This window comes from Lepisosteus platostomus, chromosome 10 (assembly GCF_059453375.1).
Source record: "Lepisosteus platostomus isolate fLepPlt1 chromosome 10, fLepPlt1.hap1, whole genome shotgun sequence".
Taxonomy (NCBI): Eukaryota; Metazoa; Chordata; class Actinopteri; order Semionotiformes; family Lepisosteidae; genus Lepisosteus; species Lepisosteus platostomus.
Window position 1 is genome coordinate 43752854 of NC_142620.1, and position 24800 is coordinate 43777653.

The 24800-nt window shown below is 39.4% G+C and overlaps 1 non-coding gene across 1 annotated transcript; it reads right to left on the reverse strand.

The window, feature by feature from the left end:
- Positions 1-4855: 4855 nt before the first annotated feature.
- Positions 4856-4928, reverse strand: trnaa-ugc (transfer RNA alanine (anticodon UGC)). The gene has a single exon. It is a non-coding gene; the product is annotated as a tRNA-Ala (tRNA).
- Between the last annotated feature and the right edge of the window lie 19872 nt (positions 4929-24800).

The following is a 24800-nucleotide window of genomic DNA, read 5'->3' on the forward strand; positions in this document are numbered from 1 at the left end:
CCTGACCAGCAGCAGTTCCTGAGCAAGGGAACAGAGTGTTGACACACCTCACCTGTTGCACAGAGCCAGACAAAGATAGGAGGAGGCTACATAGCTGTTGTGTCTGATAGCAAGAATAATTGTGAGAGGTACAGTGACTTTAAGAATCCCATTATGACATTCATCAGGTGTATCTGATTTTTGACCCTAAAATGTTTCTTTATTACACTTTCAGAAGTCTTGGATATCTATCTATTTTCCAACTGCTTCATTCAATTCAGGGTTGCAGGGGAGCCGCAGTCCTTCCCAGCAAGCAACGCGTCCAAGGCAAGAAACAACCTGGATGGGATGCCAGTCCATCACAGGGCAGACACACACAGACACAAACACAGACGGACTCACAAGAGAGTCAGTTTTCCCAGAAGCCAATTAACCTACAGCACCGGCATGTCTTGGGACTGTGGGAGGAAACCAGAGCACCAGGAGGAAACCTTATGTAAACATGGGAGGAAAATACAAACTCCACACAGATAGAACTCCCAGGTCTAGAATTGAACCCAGCACAGCAAGGCAATAATATTCACCACTGCACCATCGTGCCTCCCTTAGTTTTGGATATGACTTTATAAATTCTTATGTGACTTGGCAATACACTATACCATATCAGTGCACTTCCAGGAAATCTGTAAGGCAAAACACTGGACCGACGGTGAAATGAATTTGTAGTAAATTAGTAGATTGGTGGTTGTAGATTTCACATTCAAAATGAAATCGGATTCAGATAAAGAGTAATGGCTTTGCTGTTAACTACTTGCTCCTTGGGACAGAGCAGTCAAAGTGAGCACAGACTGTAAAAAGCCTGTCCAAATAAGACCCAACTAACAGGAAGTACTGAGCCCTGCCGCATGCTCATTAGCAAGAGGTGTGTGGCTGCCTGCAACCAAGCCAATGATGGTAATCCCTCTTCTGTGTTTAGTGTCTTTATCTCTTTTCATCTGGCAGCCTGCAGATAGCTGAAACAAGCCCTTATCTTAAAACCAAGAATCCCAGCAGCTGTCAGAGGAAACTTCACTGCAAGTGGAAAGGTCAGTGTTGCAGAAAGGAGAATAAAGGTTCCGAGCAGAAGAACCTTTATTACAAAACAACAAAATACATTTTAAAAAGATACAAACAATGAATGTTAATATGTAGCTTACATATTAAAGAGAAAAAGGAAAAAAAAAGAGACTAATTAAATCCTTAAGATGAAAAAGCAGCATCTACTGTATCTACGCCATCCCAGTGTTTCTACCCTAGCTGTAACAGGTGCATAACAGCTGGAGATTATTGGAGTATTTGATTGTTTTTCATTAACACTGCTGGTGGCAGAATCATTTACATATTTTGAGTAACTACCATGTCAGATTTAGTATCATAGTATCATATTTTTATGAACATATTCCTAAAAGCCTCCCAGCATTGGGTTCAATTTTGGACCCGGAGTGCTATCTGCAGGGAGTTTGTATGTTCTCTAGTTTATTATGGAGGCTCTGCTTTCCTCCCACAATCCAAAAACATACTGGTAGGTTAATGTCTCCTGGGAAAATGTACCCTGGTGTTGTGTATGTGTTAGTATCAGTGTATGCCCTGCAATGGACTGGCGTTGTCACGGATGTCGGGAGGGACGAACCGTGGAATGGCAGGAGACTGAAAAGACCCTATGCGTAGCGGCGAGACGGGGGTTAGCCCGGGCTCAGCTGTTCAGGGAATGCCCCTCAGGTAGCGGACGTGGGGCGACCTGGTGCTAGGCGTGTTTCAGAACATCCGAACGTCAATGCTGAGCCAAGGCAGAGTGAAAGACCTGGAAATATATAGCCCCAGAGAGAGAGAAAAACCGGAAGGACAGCAGAGAACCAGAAATATGAGACAGGACAGAGAAGGAGCGCCCTCTGGCTGCAGAGGGCGTGACAGGCGTCATGTCCAGAGTGTATTGTGAGTTGAATTTATTGCTTGCCAGTACAGGCTCAGAATTCCCTGCAAAATTTTATATCTTTTGTTTATATAATATTCCCCTTTAAATCCATCTTTCCAGATTGCACGTAATGTTATGTGAAAGACAGATTGTATTGCTTCAAGGGATGTTGAGGTACTGTGTACAGTTTACTTCTTCAGTCTCACAAATAGCCGTGTAAAAGTTTGAATTACATGTATTTTCCCAGTATGTAAATTTAGGTTTATCTTTTAAACCCTCTAGACATGTTACATGAGCCTGACAAGCCAAGGAATCTAGACAAGAAGCTAATACTGACGGACCTTCACAGCTACAAAATGACTTCTTACCAGTGTGAAATTGTTGTGTGTTTCAGCTGAACCTCTCTTGCCTTTGTCTTCTGCTAAATTTTCTGGAATGTCTTGAGCTATACTGCCTCCAGTCCAAGTGGTTTGCCACCAATCACACATGCCAGCAAACATGAGGTTAATTTATTGGCAAAGAACATCAGTACTTTCAAAGGACAAGGCAAAAGATTGAAAATCAATTCTACTTTTTTTTTGGTTGTCCATAGCTCTAGTCCAATATAGCATGAGTTCTGCCCACTGAAGAGGTCTATCAGTCATTTAAATTGTTTGATTATACTGTAGTTCACTTCAGAGTTACTGACCTACAATGTTGATTCACAAAACTATAGTTCCACAAATCCTCTTGTCTAGATTTATGGACCTAATGAAAGTAGAAACTGCACTATTACCTCTGTTTTAGATTCAGAAAACAGAATAAAAGGAATTGTGTGTCCCACTTGGCCAATCCCATTAAGGTCTCTCCTCAGATATGAGATTGAGGTGCTATGCTTCAGGAATCCCTCAGGGATGAGTGGACATAATCTGTTTTTTTCAAAATTACAAAATAACTTTTACTTTTGAAGGAGTGATTAAAATGAAGTCACTTCATTATCCAAACACTGCTTAACCACAACCTACTGGGCTGTAAGCCTTTCACAGATTAACACAAGTTACAGGATAATACACATACTGTATGCATGCCTTTTAATTTTTTTACATGTAAAATTACTGATTTTCTTGTTGTTGGTGTTAAAAATCCAGCAGACTGCTTACCTTTTTGACCTTGATGGAAATCTTGTAAAGAATTTTGTAAAGAATTTGGCAGTAGCATAAAGATTTAAGAGAAGTTATAAAAGGAGAAAATATTCAGCTAGCTCAATTAGCTGCTAATTGATCCAAGTATGTTACCCAGCTTCTTGAAAGAAGCCAAAGCATTGGGTTTGACAACTTGGCCATGGCAAAAAATGTTACATTTATTTTTCAAGCAGATAAATATAATTCGAAATATTCAAGCTCGGAGGTTCAATTATGCTTTGGAACCTAGTTGTGCAGATATCAAAAGTGTAATTGAGTCACAATGTAGAGGATGTAAGGAAGGCTGCACACCAGAATGTTAATGCATAACAAAAGGCCACAAAGAAGAAAGCAATGCTTATTTAATATTCATTACATGCATGCCCCCTTTCCATAACATAAGATACTCGTCTCACCCTGGCCCCATCATTCTCATTCCCAAAGACAGTGTAATCCTAGCAGTGTCTTTGATGGCAAATGTGCCATTTTTATTCAAAGCCTGACTTCCCTAAATCGTATGTTTCAAAATTGGCCTCATTTATAAGCTTCTCGTGATACAACCAGGGTTACAGAAACCGAATATGCAACAACACGACACTATACGCTGTGCATTTCAACAGCTACCTGCAAGATAACACCCCCTTCTTTTCTTAAAGTCTGAACATGACAGTTGGGCACAGGTTTTGTGTTGAAAAAGTCAACTGCAGGTTTTAAAAAACATTTTATGGTATGGTTCTCAGTGAGGGACCATTTCCCCTTTAACTAGAGTTTGAATTATTCAAATTTCTATCAGTGAATCGGGGATCATTTTTTTAAAAAAATCACCGGACAGTCAGAGCTGCTAAGAATTTCCTTCACTTCATTTTAAAATGCAACATGACATCATGCAATGCCTCATAAAACTTATCAGGTGAAAAAACGAATTTAGTTTGTATTCATTGATGCATATGTATCTATTGTCAATAATAGTTCAGGTGGGTAGCTGCGTCAGCATGCGTAGGCTGCAAAGGAACAAGTAATAGGTTTTTTCTATGCTGAAAAAAAAGAAGAAAGAAAACACAACGTTTCGGCCGTGGAGCCTTCTTCGGGTGTGAGAGAGACAAGGCAGTAGACAAAGGTGATGTAGCGGCAGAACAAAGGCTGGGAGGGAGGAGGAGTGAGAGGTGGGAGCAGGGGACAGAAAGAGAGGCCAATCAAGAGGTGTGAAGTCAGAATAGGTGTAGAGGTGTGAAATGAAACTTCCAATGAATGGAGAAAATTTAAAAGAAGAGTAGTCTTTCGTTAAGAGAAGGGGGAATGTGTGATCCTAGCTGCAGGAAAAGTTTCTGATGTATGAGTTCGGAAAACCGTCTTTGAGAACACAGACGGAGAGATTAGAGTGGTCGAAAGGTCAGAGGTGAAATGAGAAACAATGGGCTTGGAGAGATCTTTAATGTAATGATAATGTTTCTTTATTAGCCCTATACAATTTCTTGCATTAGGAATTCATCTTTTCGCATACCCCAGCTTTTCTCCATGGAGACACAGACTCACAGACAGGGAGAGAAGCTTGGGGTCAGAGCGCAGGGTCTGCCATTGTACGGCGCCCCTAGAGTAGTTGGGGTGAAGGGCCTTGCTCAGGGGCCCAACGGAGTAGGATTCCTCTGCCGGCCGCGGGATTTGAACCAGCAACCTTCCAGTCACAGGCGCAGATCCTTAGCCACAGAGCCACCCCTCCGCCCTCCTAAAGGACACCTTTCGGCACACCGAGCGCTCAGCGTACACCTGGAGGATGCGGGCATCGATCCCGCTACCTCTCGCATGCAAAGCGAGCGCTCTACCATGTGAGCTAATCCCCCTCGCTAATCTTCACAGCCCTGACAGAATGATGAAATGCAAGTCCATTATTTCAAAACCTTTACCCATATACAGTACACAACACATAATGCCATATGTCTTGGAAACTCACTTTATAATCTTCAAACCTGTAGGTAAAAAATTCTGACTGAGAAGCAGAATTTAGCTCATTAGTGAGGCTCATGCACGCGTGACGGTTCCAGCTTGTTCTTTCCATCTCTGTATCTTACTGTTTCCTAAACCAAGATCTTGCCACACAGATTACATTATCCTGACATTCACTGAAGGTTGGCAGCCTGCCCTGCAGGGCCATTTCATGCGGTAAATAAAACATTAAACACAGGCCTCTGTCAGTTCCTATCATTTCTCTCTGGCTTGCTCAAGGTTCCAAGCACCTTCACAGTGGGAATATCTCTGGGGCAGAGAGATTAACACATCTCTTCAGGATGAAGCTTATTAGACAGTTTGTGAGTAGTGTGTGTCTCCAAATTAGCACCATGTTCAGCGAATGTGAAAACTGACTAATTAATCCTCTCACTGGGGAGAACCTTGAACCCTTTCTGTGCGACCTTGAGCACCTCTGCACTGAAATGCGTATTTAAAGTAGGATTTACAGATTTGTGATGCCTGGACTGTTCAATCTGACATTGATCTCACAGAGTGAATGCATTTCCTGTCTAACAGACTTAAGTTGCTGTTGCCATGGGCAGTCACTCTTGGGAATCCTTCATACACTTCTTCTGCTTGGTGACCATATATCCTTGTGTGCTTACTGTATATGCGCATCCATTTTTATAAGTAGAACTCATATTCCTAGTATCATTCACTGTAACAATCCCAGAATCAATAAGACACAATGTGGGAGTACACCTAGTACAGATCAACAGCCCCTCACATGGGACACACAAACACATGTGGAGATACACACAGAGAAATTAGCAACACCTAACCAGTCTTTGGGAGGTGGAAATAAACCAGAACACTTAGAAAATACCTGAAGAGTGGGAGACCATGCAAACTTCACGAAGAAGGATCTCAGCACCAGAATAAATGCAGGATCCAAACTGCCACATTACCACATTGACATGATTACATGTTCCATTTATTATTTATTATTTTCATTGTAAATAGTCCTGCTTTGTCTTTCTCATGGTTACCCATACAAAGTATGGCCTAACACACTACTATCTGTATGATTGCTTACAGTATGACAGAGGGACTCCCTTCATTCAGATTCTGCTGTAATCACTACAGAAACCTCATCACTCTCCTCATATGAATCACTGAAGGCCAAGTGCAAACATCAGCAAATCCACTCCTTTTCAGGACACAGTTGCATTGATTGTCTTAGAATTGCCAGGTATATGGAAAGCAATCAATTGACGAGTGCACATTTGAAGAATGGCTGGTAATGAATTGCTAGGTGCTGCTGGAGGTAAGAATTACTGGTAATAAATGGCAAATAGCGTTAAACTGCAGACTGCTACAACCTTGATCAAACATCATTTCAAATTGTTTTTCTAATGGGATTTTCACCCTTTTATTTTATTTTAAGTAGTATCAATAAAACATCTTTAGACACTTTCCTATATTTTGCAGTGCAGAACACTTTAATTCTAAGTCATTTTATCACTCTCTATGATAGGTGTGCTGTAAATGTGTACATTATTCTTGTCATGGTATTTTGGTTGTTTTCATTCAAATTAACACACATCATTGAAATATCTGAATTACATTTGTGAAAGAGTCATTTCAGTCATTTCAGTTACAAGCCCTCCTATTTTGTTATTTCATGTACTTGCATTTCATACAGTGTGATTGAAAACTACCATTACTGTATGTTAAATTGTCTCATGTCACTCTTTGAGTAGTTATTCTCTTTTCCTAAGAGGTAATTTCAGCACACCTTGTATATGACAGAAATTCTGCTGAAAAAACAGGCCCCTTCATAGTATACAAAGAATCTAAACCAACACAAGAACTGTTCACCAGTCTTAAATTACAAATTCCAAACCCTGTTCATGATAGCATTTTAAAGCTTGTCTGATGCTTTTGATCTGTCATGAAAACATGGATTGGATTATGCAAAGAAACACATATTTCTACTAAATAACTGTTAATAGATCTATTTGATCTTATCAGGACTTGTCTGCAGTGCTCTACACTTTATTTTTCTCCTTTTATCACCAAGAAAACGTTGGCCAAAATCCCTGGTCATCCCTCTTAAAACCACCTAAAATTTTTAGGCCACACATTCTTTCAAAAAGAGCGTTGTATTTTCTTTAAAAGCCATTGTAAAAACTGTTAAAAAATCCCTGTGTTTTCTGCACTGCGTTCAACAGCTTCTGTAAACAGAACTGGAGCTTCCAGGGAAGATAGCAATGCGTTGCTAATAATTTACATGCAGAATGCCTAAGCCCCTTCAGTTCACAGCTTATCAGGATGGATTTGAGCATGCAGTTTAAATCCTGCTGCATAATTTCCTTCAGCTCTCTTCTAGGTTTATGGATAAACTAAAAACACAATTTTCTTCATCTACCCGCAGGCAAACTAATGAATAGCTTTAATGTGATTCAGAGCGTGTGTATATGTCTAATTCATGATTCAACTGCATTAAACAACATTTAGTTCGGTGTGATCAGAAGGTAGAAAGCATCAGACATTAGTGGAATATTAACAGTGCGGTAATGCCCTGCTATTGCTATTGTTTTGAGTACAGTCATGGCCCAATTTCCTTTTAATCCTTCTTCTAAATTAAAATCGTTAACCAGGCAATAAACGACTCCTGTCTACACATTGCATTATGGTCTTGAAGAAGGGGGCGGGGTTTATGCTTTAGCTTTGTGCGCCTGAAACACGACCACATGTAATTTTCACTATTACAGACGGCATCGGGAGTCAAAAGAGAAGAATTAATTTACTACATTATATAATATATAATGTTTCTTTATTAGCCCTATACAATTTCTTGCATTAGGAATTCATCTTTTCACATACCCCAGCTTTTCTCCATGGAGACACAGACACAGACACAGACAGGGAGAGAAGCTTGGGGTCAGAGCACAGGGTCAGCCATTGTACAGCGCCCCTGGAGCAGTTAGGGTTAAGGGCCTTGCTCAGGGGCCCAACGGAGTAGGATTCCTCTGCCGGCCGCGGGATTTGAAAACATTGGAAATAATCCTCCTATTAATAATAGTCATACACAATGAAGAAACATTATTTTTATTGTTAGTAGAGTTTCTATTGAATTTGGTAATGGTATTCTATTGAGGAATACATTAAATTTGCTTCATTGTCTTTGTCAGATCCAATAATAAAGAATTCTCTACTGTAAGAACAGTAAAACGAGTTTGTTATGATCTCCATGTTAAAAGACAGGTCAGCCAACAGCCTGTCTAGATTGATATTCCTTTAAGGCATTTTTGTATGTGCTATGCCATGTCTATGTGTATATGAAATTGAAATTGAAAAATGTAGGACAGTCAATAACAAGCTTCAGAATACACGTAATGGGGCACCTGCCATTAACAAGAGGTTTCCCCTGAAGTGTTAAGTGAGATACAATGTAAAGATCATCCATTTTGGGGATATGTTTGTCTTTCAGTCACTCATGGCCAGTGATAGGTCAATTAAGAGTTTAGCTCTTGTGCTCTCTTCTCCTTTCATCACCCTTGATGAAAAACACAGAAGCCTGGTATCGTTAAAATATACATTCATTGTGTTCTTGGAGGTTTAATTGGGGGCTGCTTTCCTCAGCTGATCAAAGTGCTTCACAGCTACAAGCTTGGACTTCACTGACTTCTGTATTCGTCTCCTTGACTAAATTGGTCCTGGCATCAGCAACTACAGTAGATGATTTGAAAAGATTCACACTCTGCCTCTGCAAAGACATAGCTGACACCTGATTTGATTAATCCCTGAGGACTTTGACAGCAAAGTTCCTGAATATACTGTTTCCTTTATTGTCCTTAGTGTTAATAATAAACAGAATAGTAAACCATCACAGGGAGCAAAATATATTCATTTTAACCTTGCAAATGCTAAAGAATGATCCATATTTTAATTTGTGCCATTTCTACGGAAAGATCTCTATTGGTTATCTAATCAATAAGTCAGTCACTGATTAATTAGAAGCGGTACATGGCACGTTCACAGACAAGTGCTTTTATAATGATCCATCTACAGAAAGCTACTTATCTTACTGAGGGTAACAGCAAGCTGGAACCTACTGAATTCTAGAAGCACACTGCACAAAACAACACCGAGAGTGCATTTTGTCTCTCCCCCTGGAAGTGACTAGGTTTCTGGGGACATGGAAAAATATTGCACACCTAATGAAAGCAGTCAGTATATGCTTGGGAGATGCAATGAAAACTACGGTACCTGATGAAAACCCAAGCAAAATGGGCAGAACACGCAAGTTCCACAGGGATGGATGTTCGAGATCAGAACTGAATCTAGAACCCTGGAACTGAGAATTAGCAACAGTAATAGGGCAGCCACTATTCAGCCCTTCATTATAATTATATCGATAATAACTTACAAATTAAATAGCCGTAATAAATTAAAATCTGTGTGCCGAAGCACATGCACTAACAACCAGTTTCGTTTCTACAGTACATTAACATTAAAGTCTTTTGTGTTTGTTTAGAACAGTGTTGTGTTAGAATCTTTCAGTCTATACAGATATTTACGACTGGCTCATTCTTATAGTCTTAGTGAAGTGCAGCAACCAAATCACAAAAAAGGACTTTTCAGAGCAAAAATTGCTTATCTCTTTCTCCAGGTATTAGATCTGCAACATATTAACAGAACAAGACTATCAAAAAGCAAAGTAAGTCATTCTGTAACATACAGTATGGCTTGAGTAATGGAGTTAGAAAAAAGTAGTATATAAACCTAACATTGTTTCATTGGAGCAAGAAATCCAGCTGGGAAATCTCAAATACTACAAAATTATATCAGGGTTTTAATAGTTTATAGTGTTTCATCACAGTATTAGGAAATTGCAGTAGAGATTATTATATCTGTCTTTACTTGTTTTGTCGGGGCATCTGTGTGTGTGTGTCAAGCGTCTTCCTTTAAAAATAAATTAATGGTACAGGTACATAATGATTGGTAGGTTACGAGGCAAAAGTACTGGGCTTAAACAAGGCATTGATTTTGGAGTGGGATACCCTGTGACTAATAATGTCCATAATTCACGTCAATCTTACACTCTATCTTGTGAGCAGGGACTCCCAGAGGATGAGGACTTTGGCTTCAAGGAAAGCCATTATAATGATGAATAGGATTTGATGTGCTACCCATCTTAAAAACAGCCTTTTAAAGGCAAGGCATCGATTTCTGCTTTTAGAGAGTTAAAGCAAGCTTGTGCCGATTGGTCATCCATCAGAATATCTGGAGGTATGGTTTCAGAAACTTTGTCTGCCTGGACACACTCATGTGATCTTAAATTCAAGACTTTATATCTTATCACATTTTCCCAGAGAGGGGGTAACTATAATCTGTCCTTGCAGCTGTTTTACCTTTTAGACAATGAAATGAGATTTGGCTAAATTTGTCCTAGACTCAGCACACTGAGAGGCAATAATAACACAAGGATATCCGCTTAAAGGAGCTCATGTAATACTGTCAATGTTTCAATTGTCACTAATCCCAGTTAGAAAATAATTTGTTTTGGTAGAGTTTGAATGGCAGTTCTTAGCTTTATTCAGCCAGGGTGTGGCAGAGTTTGAATGGCAGTTCTTAGCTTTATTCAGCCAGGGTGTGGCAGGCAAGCTCCTGAAAAGACTTATATCTTAGTTGAGCTTCCACTAATAAATAGGCTCACTAGAGGAGAATTAGATAATTAGCTAATCAGTTATTTTTAAGGTAGGCATGGTGGCACAGTGGCTAGCATTGCTGCCTTTCAGTGCAGGGGCCTTGTGTTCAATTCTTTGGGTATTATCTGTGTGGAATGTGTACTACACATGTTCACTTGGGTTTCCAGCAGGTGCTACCATTTACTCACACAATCCCAAGATATGTATACTGATAGGTTGATGGGCTTCTGGGAAAAGTGGCGTGCTGTGCCTGTGTGTGCCCTGTGATCCACTGATGTCTCACTATTATGACTATAGTATGATCCTGGTAGAGTGAAGACTACACATGCTTTCCTCTCAAGTCTGCACACCTCAGAATCATACAACATTCTGCACACTGGGAGCCCCACAGGGCCTGTATAGAAGAGATAGAATGTGTTTGAGGAGAAATGGCTGTCACTAACAATGCCATAAAGCGTAACCCCCTTAAAAGCCCTTGGATTGCTGGTAGATGGCAGGAAATCCTGTCGCATGCTGAACCCTGGTTGAACAGCAATTGAATAACTGTTTGTCCCTGCTTGGAGAAAATTCCAGTCACAGTTGATTGATACAGACTGCTGGTGCCTGGCCTATAGGGCTCAATCTACTTTACAGGTTTACAAATTCAGATCCTTGGGATCTTGGGAATGTTTGTTTTTCCCTGAAAACAGCTCCGTTGCTCATGAAACTGTTGAAAATATCATAATCTCTCAATTTGGGCTAAAGTGTTGGACATGAAAAGTTGTTAAAATATCCAGGTACGCATTGTTATTGCAATATGTAAAAATAATAAATCCAAAATATTCGCGCAGGAAGCACTGGATTAAAACGTGATGCCCACTAATGAATAGCTTTTTGCTCCAGATTTATTCTGAGTTGTCACACTAATGAGGAAACATTCTAGTAGTAGCAGTAACAGGAGACAGGTTTATATAAAGGGTTATGCAGAGCAGACTCATCACTCAACTGATAGTAGGATGACTGCACTTTAATAGTGCCAAGGATGAAACAATAGTAGCACCAGCACCCTTTCAGTGGCAAGGCTGTATATTAGTCCTGTTTGCTTGGGTGACTGGCAGAATAAGCCGAATTCCAAGCCAAGTTCACAAGCAGGGAAACATTCACCAAGATCGGAACCTTAACTAACCTGCAGTAGCAAATAAGGTTTGTGATGAAGCTTGTTAGGAAAGATCCTGATTTTGCATACTTGTAGTGTACCTGTCTTTCCAGAGATATGGAAAAACAATAAAAGATGTACTTGAAATTGACAGATGTTTAATTTATTTACTTGGGTAGAGAAGACCCCTACCAAAGAAATACATTTTACAGTCCCAGTGGAGCATGCCTTTAAAAATCAATGTTCTAGCCTGGATTATGTCATTTGGCCTGGATTCCCAAAGCAGTGGTACACAACTAGTTGAGTTATACTGGGATATGCATGACGATTTTTGCCAGGATGCTCTAGATTTTGAGCACAGCATTGGCTACTTGGGCCAGCTTACAGTGATTTCAGCGAGAGATGCACAACTCCTCTGATTACTTTATTTGCAGAAAAGGGTTGATGCTATCTGCACGTGCACTGCATTAGAAATAATAACAGAGACATTCAATTAAATATCAAATTAAGAAAAAAACAGCTACTCTGTGTAGTGACTGTAATAAAGCATTGAATGGCATATACTGTACATACACTTCCAAATTAACATTCATCTTGCTGGTCCAAGATGGCTAAACATGAGAATTATGGGAGCATTTAAAATAAATTACCCTAAATCCAGTCAGAATGCAGTTTAGACTTATCATTAAGCTGTTCTTTCATAGTATGGAATTCAAAGGATTATGATTTATCCTTCTAGGCTGTACAGGTGGGTGTTTACTGTCTACTATGCAAATCCTTTGAAATATTTTATGTTCTTTCAGTCTGGAGCCTTAAAGCAGCAAGTGGCAGCACCTCAGCTTGATCAAAGAAAGAAGCATCTGCCACACTCAAGTAATTTTTAGAAAGTGAGCGAGTTCAGGAATTACCCAATGTGCCTTAACACATGCCTGCTTCAGAGGTCTCAGTGTGTGACTGTCAGTCTTTCTGTGGAAGAGTAGGATAGTTTTTCCTTTGCCATTAAAGCTATCCTTCTGTTTGTCTACATTTGCACTGAGCTCCTTGGGAAAAACAGTGTTGCCAGTTGAATAGGGATTTCTGCAGTGCTTTCTTCCTTTCGTCTCCATCTGGTAAATCAAAAACACACTATTATCATTGATAAACGGGATGTCACATTAAAAACAAAATCATGCTGGTGGTCACCAGCATTAGAGTTGTGGAGAGAATGAGTACTGGACAATTTTGCAATTAAGGAATCCAGGTAACAGTGAATTACCCCAAACACGAACAAGTCTATTTACAGTATAGTGTATTTTCATAACTTAGGTTCATGATATGACTGTTGTTTTTCAGTGATTACTTTTTTATTTTAAATATTTTCTTCATTTTATTTTTGGAATTCGTGTCATGGCAATTTTAGGCAGAGATATTGCTTTTATATCTTTATAACATTCTTAATTTGGCAGCATGTCGATGGTGGAGGAGGCTAGAAATTATCTTGGTAGTTATTTGAGGAAGCTCCTTGATGTTGCTGTTGTGTTATTAGGTATGGAGGAGCAGTGGTGAGGGTTCTGGGATATTGTGTAGCAAGAGGTTATAACCCTTTTATCCTGAATGTTGGCTGTTATCAAAAGATGTATTTTTTCGTGATGCCAGTTTTTATTTTAGAATAAGCAAATACAATTTCTATAAAGCAAAAAAATAAACTTTCATAATCAGACCTAATAGAATCAGGGATGAAAGCTTGTCACTGAAATGAAATATCGGTATATTAAAAAAGAATTTAATTAAATGTCATGGGGAAAATATGGGATAGGTAGCAAGTGTGGTTTTAATCTTCCACAGAAGGCTAGTCTTATCCCAGGGCAGAAGTCTGTCTACTGTATGTGATCCCTAACCTGGGGAAGGTTATTATACTGTAAATGCACAATCCACTAAGACATCATCTGAAACACAGAAAGGGGCCTGGCCAGCCCAGATCTGAGTTGTAGAAGTCTGGATGCAGTGTTCTTAAATCATATCTCCCCCAATGACTCTTCTCTACTGTTGCCAGCAGAACTCATAACTCACATTGGAATGCAGAACACTGGTGCTATTTCAGTTGCCTGCCTCTACTACTTCATCTTGTAATTGGATATTAGCTAGTAAGCTTCCCATGTATTTGTGTTTGCATAAAAGCTTTAGAATATTTGACAGGGTAAGGTCTATCTTTAACTTTTATTAACTATCAATTTGAACATTTAGCCTTTCATTTATACGCGTTCTCACAGCTTACAGTTTCACAAGCAGTGCCAGTGTTCTCTGTACTGCAAGTGGAGTACTGTACTGTACTCCCTGTGGTATGGAAAGACTGTAAATGTAGAAAGTAAGAAAAAGGATTGGTTACTCTGGACTGTCTGTCAGTGAATGGTTTAAGAATGGAAGCCATTTAGCATTATACAAGAGATTTTTTATACTAAGAATTGTTTATGGTTGTGCATGGTGTTAGAGGAAACCCTTGATAAGATATCAAGACTTAACAACATTCTGATTTTGTGGAAACGTGGCTGAATGCAGCTCTCAGCTGTGTGAGTTTCGTCACTATCCAGAAAGTGCGAAAGGGTAGCTCTCTGGAGACAGCCAGGGTGATGTGGGGAGTGAGGAGTGTAATGGCCTACTGGGAGGAAAGTAGATGGAGGTGCAGACAGGGAAGCAGGTAGGGAAAGACGCCAGAGGAGACAGGATACAGGCAGGTTCTCGGTTTCAGGTTTCAGGTTTCAGGTCTAGGGTCTTACATTCTAGGGCTTTTGGAGTGTTCAGGGTGACAGAGCAGAACTGAATGCAGCACTGACACACGTACAGTAGCACAATGTCAGAGCACCTTTCCAGTGGAGTTTCATAAATTATACAAGAGAAACAAAGTGAATGATTAAGTAAATAAGCGGGTGCCTGATTAACAGCAGATGGGCATACTGACAGGTGACACAAGAGTGTTCTGAGGACCCCTGCACGATTGCGACCACTTTGAGAATGCTGTTTTCCAGGACAACAGTGGCCTGAGAGTTTGAAATATTCTCAACAATATGATGATCTTGCAGATTTATTTTTTTCTCTTTCCATCCATCCATTTCCTAACAGATTCATCCAATACTGGGTTGTGGAGAAGCCAGAGCCTATCCTGGCAAGAAACAGGCACACAGTGGAATACATGCTGTACTGCATGCTAGGCCATTGCAGGGCACACACAGACCCAAACACACAGACTCACACCAGAGCCAAGATTCCCAGATACCAATTAACCTACTAGTATGTTTTTGGATTATGGTGGGAAACAGGAGCACCCAGAGGAAATCCACAAAAATATGGAGAAAACATATAAAATCCACACAGATAGCATCCCTGGTCCAGAGTTGAACCCAGCACCCTGAGAGGCATCAATGCCAACCACTACACCCTTTTCTCTTTCAGTACTGTTCTTTTCCTCAGATTTTTAAATCTTCTAAAAACCGATTTAATCTCTGTTGAATTAAATATAAATTCAAAATACTTGTTGATTTCCTTATAGTTGCAGGGTGATATGCCAGCAGCCATATCACCCTGCAACTCACAACTGGCAACCCACTGAAGCTAAGCAGGTGTGAGCCTGGTCAGTACCTGGATGGGAGACCTCCTGGGAAACACTAAGGTTGCTGCTGGAAGAGGTGTTAGTGGGGCCAGCAGGGGGCGCTCACCCTGTGGTCCATGTGGGTCCTAATGCCCCAGTATAGTGATGGGGACACTATACTGTAAACAGGCGCCGTCCGGATGAGACGTAAAACCGAGGTCCTGACTCTCTGTGGTCATTAAAAATCCCAGGGCTCTTCTCGAAAAGAGTAGGGGTGTACCCCGGTGTCCTGGCCAAATTTCCAATTGGCCCTTACTAATCATGGCCTCCTAATAATCCCCCTCTATGAATTGGCTACATTACTCTGCTCTCCTCCCCACTGATAGCTGATGTGTGGTGAGCGTTCTGGCGCACTATGGCTGCCGTCGCATCATCCAGGTGGATGCTGCACATTGGTGGTGGTGGAGGGGAGTCCCCATTACCTGTAAAGCGCTTTGAGTGGAGTGTCCAGAAAAGCGCTATATAAGTGTAAGCAATTATTATTATTATTATTATTATACACAGTATGTCCCCTACCTGCTATTGCTATACTGTATGTTAATCCTCCTCATTCTCACAGCTGTAGAAGCACATGAACTTTCGAATGGCTCCAACAAATCACTTCTTCACACCGTTTGCTGATGTACTGTATATGTGGATACCTCCAGTGCCCACGGGGAGGTTGTACTCAGAGGGGGAGATATCTCACTGACAATGCTGTGAGCATGAAAATATGTGATAAGACTCAGCAGACTATACCAAGTGGGTAGAGGATACCTTTGTTAGCAAGCCCTACAAGTCCCAGATGCATTCAGTAAATCATTATGTTGTCACTTGGGGAATTTCTGTCCAGATCTGCGCAAAATGAGAATCTTCAGGAGTTAAGAACATTCTTAATCCCCTGTCTCAAGTTATGTAAATATTTGTTGGAAGGCAAGTAGTTCTGCTTGGTTATTAGTAAAATAGAATCTTTCCTTGAAATCATTCATACTTATTAAAATGATTAATGTGCCCATCTAGGGGCTTGACATTTTCTCAGGGAAAAAAGAGAAGCTCAAGGCTCCAGGAATGTACTCTTTCTTACGTAGTTTGCAAAAGTCAGGAGAGTGATTGAAGAAAAGCAGAAATCGGACATTTCTAATTGGAATGCCCCCGCTGTTTCCAGGGATTCTAATTGAGATGGTAAAAAAAGGGTTTAATAATTTAGAACCACTGATGATACAGACCTAGAGAAGGAAAAGAAATCCTTCTGCAGGTTTTAAATGAGGCAGAGGTATCACTAATGTGGAATGCATAAAATTCAGTAATTTAATTTAACATTATGATTTGTGGCAATATAATGCAGACGTCTTTGTATTATTACAGTATTATTACTGTAGATCTTAGTTCACTTCAGTTTAACTTTCAATTCAATTGGTGATCAAACTTGAACGTGTGTGAAGCAGTGAGGTGAAATTTCTAAATCATGCATGTACTCGAGATGTTAACAATAAATTAAAATTTATATTGTGGTACACCCAGGAGAGGGGTACTGTAGCATGTATCTTTAAATAGACACACAGTAATTACAGGCAGTAATTACAGAAGATGCCAGTTCTTATAAAATATTAAATTTTTTTATTGTAATTAAGGTGTCCTAAAAATATTTACTTTGATTTGTAGCCATATCATTACAAATATACAAAAATAGACAATCTCCACTATTGAGCAAAGGTATAAGTAACCTGCAGTACACATGCAGTATACAATAAAAATGGAAATTGATTCAATGATTGTGTGGCATCATACATTTAAATGTCAAACAATTATTTTACCCCTCTTATGATTACAGGTCTTTAGAAAAGGTATATTCCATCATAGCGCTCTCTTCTGTCCATATTGGAAATGGCCCAGCATGTACTAAGTTCCAACATCTGGAAAACGGTACCAGAGCATCTGGGCCAGGACAACCAGACTCAGAGACAGTTTTTACCCCCGCACAATCAAACTATTAAACTCCCAGACTCTCTCATCCACGATCTGAACCCTCACAGTGCCTTCTCTCTTTATCAAAACTCAAATACACATTGAAAACTACCTCTACCTCACATATCAAGAAGCTCACTCCCCATAATTTTCTGTCCTGTTGTCCCTGTCTTTCTTTTCTTATACAATTGTATTGTTGTGGTTTTTTTGTACTACTTCCCATCTGAGAGCTAGATAAATAGCTTTTCATTATACCATATTCCTGTGTATGAGTATAATGACAATAAACTTGAACTTGAACATGATTTATAGTAACAGACCAGTCTCTTTCCTCACTGTGATATGTTACATGAAAGAAGTGAGATCTGCATTATTCAAGGCAATATCATGACTAATATATAAATTCAAACAACCTCAGGATTTATAGACAGACACTGTAAATAAAACCACCAACAGGAATTCAGGCCACAAGAAGCTAAAAATAATAACAACAACGATAATAATAATAATTCCTTACACTTATATAGCACTTTTCTGGACATTCCACTCAAAGCGCTTTACAGGTAATGGGGACTCCTGTCCACCACCACCAATGTGCAGCACCCACCTGGATGATGCGACGGCAGCCATAGCGCACCAGTACGCTCACTACACATTCCGCTATCAATGGGGAAGAGAACAGAGTGATGAAGCCAATTCATAGATGAGGAAGGAGGCCATGATTCATAAAGACTAATGGGATATTTGGCCAGGACACCAGGGTAACACCCTTACTCTTGTTGAGAAATGCCCAGGGATTTTTAATGACCACAGAGAGTCAGTCATCTGGAGGACATTGCCTTTTTTACAGTATAGTGTCTCCTTCACTATACTGGGGCATTAGGACCCACACAGACTGGAGGGTGAGCGCCCCCTACTGGTCACACTAACACCACTTCCAGTGGCAACCTTGCTTTTACCCAGGCTCACACCTGCTGAGCTTCAGTGGGTTGCCACTTGTGAGTTGTGGGGTGACATGGCTGCTGGCAGACATATACTGTAAATAGTTGGCAAACATCTTGTGAGAAAGCTACTGAGTGGTCCTATATTTCCATGGATATCAATCCTGCAATATGTTGCAGATGTACAGTAACACTGTAACTGCTGTAGGTGGCACAGCCTGCTATAGGTGTAGAGAGTTTTGTCCCGGAGTTGGAAGGAGGTACAGTAAATGACGAGAATCCCATTTCAATGTGAAATATCTCTCATGAAGAAAGATGTGTGTATAATAAATGGAACCAACTGAATTCTGTTTAGCTCAAGACTGTAACACCTCCTATCTGGGCAGATGACACCGCTGAAAGATAATGTGCAAGGCTCTTCCCATTATTAGTGTCCTTGCCACCTGTCAAATGCAGAGAGCCTCTATAAGGGCTCTGTTTTATGATCTTTTACAATGTCACCTTACTCTCCTGGTGGCTGGCTTATTTCCAGAATGTATATTGCTGTAGATATGTTCGTGTTTCTATTGTTTACTATTTACTTCAGCTTTGGCATTTCCAGCCCGTTATACCTTAAGAAAAAGGTTATGTCCAGCAACTGCAAACAATTGATATGTTTATAATAGGCCCTTCTAATTACTTTCCTCTCTGCATGGCCTAAGCCCTTTCAGACTGAGAACAGGTAAAGTATGTCCTGAGAGGCCTAAAGTAAAATGTTTTAAAAAATCTAGGCAATTAGGAGGCTATAATGACACTAACATAGGCTGCCAGCCACAATTGCCCTGTAAAGCATACTGATCAATAAGTCATTACTGGCTAAGGAGAAAAGGGAGGCTCAGTAATACAAAGTTGTTAAAACAACCTAAAAAAAAAGAAAGAAAACACGTCTGAGGGTCTCCTGTTTATCTGTTCCCCGGTTTTCATTGTACAGTGACTTAATTTCAATATCTATTTATATAAAGCTTGCAAAGGACTCCACTAACTACTTAATGGACTACAAAGAAACAAGAGAAATGCAACTTCAAATAACCCCATCCAAGCAAGACCATCTCCATTTGCATTTGATTGGTTTCTAGTAATGAAGTAATCAAGGACAATGAGAAAAACTGATTAAAACATTTACTTCACGTTAGCCTAAAACTTTCCATGGACTACACGTTATTGTTGTTATAAAGACCATGAATACACAGTACGCAAGATCTCAAACGTTCAACACATTTCACTGTTGCATGATGTCTGACATTTCTAAACTTAATCAATAAACAAATGAACAAATTAAGTGATTCTCCTTCTTATTTTCTTATTTTAGATTACAAACATGATGGCAATTATAGCATCTAAGAGAGGACTTCAATCAAAACTTACTCTCACCTCCCTTTCACAGATGGGAAAGATTGAAATCATGAGGCAGTTCTGGTTCGAAAGGAATCTGGATAAATGCAAAGGAGCATGTTGGAAAAGTTGATATCCTGGGAGGTTTTAGGACACATCTGGGTAAGACGAATGGATTACTGAGGTACTAGCAAACAAGCAAACTAAGTGGGCTAATGGAGAGCAAGCTGGGGTATGTGAAAAGACAAATTCCTAATGCAAGAAATTGTATAGGGCCAATAAAGTGATTTTGTTGTTACTATTATTATTATTATTATTATTATTATTATTATTATTATTATTATTATTATTATTATTATTATTATTATTATTATTAATTAGCCCCCTTTCATTTGTAAACTTTCATAATGAAACTCAATACTCAATGGCCGGTTTTCCTCAGGTAGGTCAAAGCCACTGGAAATGAAAAAATACCCATTTTCACATAGAAGATTTTTCAAATATTCATCCATCGGTATAGAGAAAGAAATCTTCATGCCCTCATATAGACGTCTTAACATGTCATAATGTCAAAGGAAAGCCCAAGGAATAAGCAAAACGTTTCTGTGTATGATGTTGGTCATTACATCCCTCAATCAAATTAAAAGCAGCAACAAATTGAGAAAAATGGCCTCTTGTACTGTGAAGCTGATCTGGTTTGGGGCGATAAGCGCTGCAGGGAAAAACATGTACAGGGTCTTATTTCTGATGCCTTGAATTGTCATTCTTTGAACATGCGTTATTAATTTTAATTCAAGGATCTGCCTCTATAATGAAGGACACGATTTTTTTTTCTCAACTTGTTCTGAATTTCAGATGTTAGGATTCAGCTTCTGTTGTGAAGAAGAGAATTGCAATAGTTGTATATTAGCAAGCAATTGCTCCTCTTTTAAGAAGAATCTTATATCAGTTCAACAGCTGTGTTTGAAGATAAGACTGATTGATATTGCAGAGTAGTGAGCCTCTGGACTCAAAATTGACAGTCTGTGATTTCAAGTACCAAGTACAGAGACTGCTGTTGTGCCTTGAGTGGGGTACTTTAATCCATTTTCTCCATACAGGAAAATAGGGATCTGTATTGCTGGGGTAGAGTTTTAGTAGTTAAAGGGTTAACTATTTAATAATCATCTTATTTACTTTGTACTTTTCTAAGATGCTGAGTACAGCACAACGTTTCTGATAAAATAACAAATGTGCAAAATTTCACCCTGGTATCTCTTAGTCTCTGAAGAAGAAATGGATTGTTCAATCCAGATTAAATACTGGTTAATTTTGACAAAATATCATCCAGGCTGGTTCTGGATATGGTTCTGGCTCTGTGATGTGACATGTACAAAACCCTCAGTCAGAATGGTATATTGAGAGAACTACTGAGAGAAAGCATCTTTGAGAACTGTATTCAGTTCCTTAAATAATTAATTCCTGTTTGCTGTACCTCATGTTATTCTGTACTTAATAAATTACTCTTTCTTGTTTGTTTTTACTACACATTACTCTTTTATTTCCTGGGGATCATGTGATCTCAGTTTACTTCTGATCACAGGAATTCTGTCTAATGGGCTACTGTACTTTGGTTTGGACTTTGTCTCTTATAGTTGTATTTAAAATTCACTATGCTTACGGTAACTTTTTAAAACAATGTGCAGATTCAGTTCAGCCAGGGCACTGTGTACTTCAGACTCTGTGTGTAGTGCAAGACTCTGCCTTGGGCATTCTATTATCTTAGCATAGTAGGAAGAACATCTGAAAGACTGGGGGAATTGCTGAACAGTGGTAACTGAGGATCACATCAGGATATAGCATGACACAGGATATAGATATTCCATTCCATCTCCTGCAGAATTATCTCTCTGATCTCACCTTTTTATTGAACATCCATACACAGCCCACTCTTTCACCAAAATGTCCATCCGTTCATTTACTGTATTTTTTAGTGAGCCATTTGTCATCATTGAGATGATTGCAATGAACCAGAATGTAAAGTATCCCAAAAGACACAATGATCAGGCCAGCACCACACCCCAATAGCAGAGGGAAATAGTGTGTCTGTGTGCACATGGGGTAGTGAGACGAATCAGTGTGTGACACTAATAAATAAACTTGTGGGTTTATGAAGCACTGATTTATTTATTAATAGTAAAGATAATGGGCAAACTGAATTCAAGGAGTGCCAGTCCAGGTGTTTGCAGTAACAGCATTATGTCTGAGTCTAGTTGTAATTAACTTGGAGCTTGTATGTATATTCTGAAATTTAACTGCTGTAGGTGCTGATCCCAGTAGGCCAATCGAGACAGCTGAAGAGCAGAGGTGTGTTGTAATATCAAGAAAGTGATGGGAAAAGATAGCAGTAAAATCTCAGTAACAAAACATAGAAACTCCTTGGTATCACGAATGGAAGAATCTGAGTGACAGAAAACACAATGGCAATGATGAAGTAATTCCTGCGTGCACTTGATATTGATTGATCTTAGTGTTGAAGTCTTATGTACACAAACTCTTCCATGTGTTGGGAGGTGAATTAAAAATGGCAGTGACACTGAACATTTCATGTTAAATTATAATTTAATAAGCGCAATGAGTCAATCATAACAGTTTGTGCCACTGCAGTAATAATCAGAGGTAAAAGAGATGACTGGGCAATCTGACAACACTGCTCTGGGACTATTAATGAATATCAACTTCAATATTGCTGTTGCCCTGCAGCAGTTTTTAAATTCACTTTTAAGTGGATAATTACAGACATACCTTTTAAGAAGAGAGAATAATGTTTTAGTAGGTCTTGGACTAAAATTATACTAAAAGAATACTATCTTATCCAAAAATAAATTTAAAAAAACATTGGTTTCCTTAGGATTTTGCACTCACTGCCCCCCAGTAACTGGATGTGGCATGTTTTCCAAAATATTTGCAACTCTATCCCACCCCTTTCCAGCAGGATGGCTTTCAGCTAACATTGCGTTAAGGGGAATATGTGCAGGCTTTAAATGCTATGTCCTACTCGTTCCAATACAATTCAGATCTGGGGATTTTCTTTTGTCCTGGAAAAGAGATGGAAGTCTGTCTCCTGCCTCTTAATCCAATAACAGTATGTTACCTGCCTCTCTAGGATAGCTAGTTTGACTGAAGGGTCCTAATCAGTTCTAGAGAGTGTATGGTTTTCTTATGTACAGCACAGATTGCATAGCAATTTGGTGATGCCAGCAAACAAAAAATGATTTTCTCCAAATGACAATATTGGAATACACACCTGTTCTGCTTGCAATCTGTTTGGATGTAAATCTAAAAGATTAATACATGCCATATAATTGTGTTACCAGCTGAGTGATTCACTGTAATGATCCTTTGATTTTATCTTTAATGCTCTTAAGTGCATGGCAGATTAAGATGAAATGCAGACAGTGCTTACCCAGGTGATAGGGTTCAACATTACACCAAGTGGGAAATTTTACTCTCAAAAGCACAAAGCCTTGGCTGTCAAAATGCGAAACAAGACATCATCTTTTAACAACTCCGTCAATAACATGATAATACTTTTTTAATTATTGAGTCCTCTAGACTATTTTCTTGTGTTTGAAATGGGGTTATTAATGTTCTGCTTTGGTACAAAATGCGAAGAGGTCAGTATCAGCTGTCATTGTTCACCAGGCCTGGACATATGCTACCTGTCCATTAGTTTTAGCAGTACAGCTCACTGAGTAATTGCAGGGATTCAATATTAAACCAGACTCCTTTCACATAAATATAAAATCATTTGAAAAGCTCTCTGATGGTAAAAAAAGGAAAACAAGTTGCATGTTCTCCTTCAACTACCCTTGTATTCACCCTACCTTGTGATGAGTGGAAGTTCTGCTTCTGATCACCAGATTACAAAACATACACAGTACCCTGCTGTTCTGGAATTAATTCAGAAGAACTTCAAGTCTGAAATGCATACGTATACCAGAGGTGGCCAACTCCAATCCCTCAGGACCTTAAGGGCCTTGTGTTTATTTTAGTGTTCAGTTGTTAAAACCTGTAGAGCCCTGATGGACTGGAACTGCCAATCCCTCTTGATTTAAAAACTTGAGTTTCTTATCTTGGAATAAGCTCGACAAACTGCAAGAGTCTCTGATTGACTGATTGAGTTATTGAGCAAAATCACTTCCATCACAATGCATATCACAGCAACCTTTTTACAACACAAAGTACATTACTGCTAATACTGTATGTTGGACAGCTACATACATTAGGCCACTTACCCATCTAGTCCAATTTGTCTGTAGTGGGATGCTTGCCTACAGTGAAAAAATAAAGGACTGTGTAGGGAAGAAGCCATCAAATCTGATGATGGATGATGACTGAGTTCTATAAATCTTGACAAGATCAGGGGTTGAGGTGTAGCTGAATGGCTTCCTTCTGTGTGCTAACTGTATGTACTGTATTTCAACTGCAAAGTGCTTTATGTTTCATGCTAATCCATGCTGAGCACGGTAGCAGATGCTTTTGAGGCTTCTTCAAATTCTGAAATGACTCCGTTCTGATGTTTCAGTTTAGGTTGTGCTTGATTTAACAAATACAAATGTACTTTATTTCTACTACTCCCTCTTGGAGCTCCCATTATGGCTCCTTGTGTTAAGCACTGACCTTCATCTGTTCCTTCGGATTGCCTGTGCTCTGGGCACTCCTGTCTCCCCACTCTACTGGATACATTTCTACTATAAGAGATTTTTCGCATGCAGTGTTCCAAGCTCTTACTTTACCACAATATAAACAAATATATATGTGCTGTATATCCAATGAGATCAGCATTTTCTTATTGGCAGCCGGCTTGAGATCATCTCAGTTTTCACAAACTGGTTGGTGGAGACATGTGCCACACTAACAACTCCTGCTGCTGCATAGAATCCACATCTGTGGGTTCCTGCTTTTTGTCCTTTATTTAACAAGTTTAGTCAATTACCATTGAAAAATTATGTTTTAAAGGACAGTCTCTAAGGGTCATTGAGAAAAATTCTAAT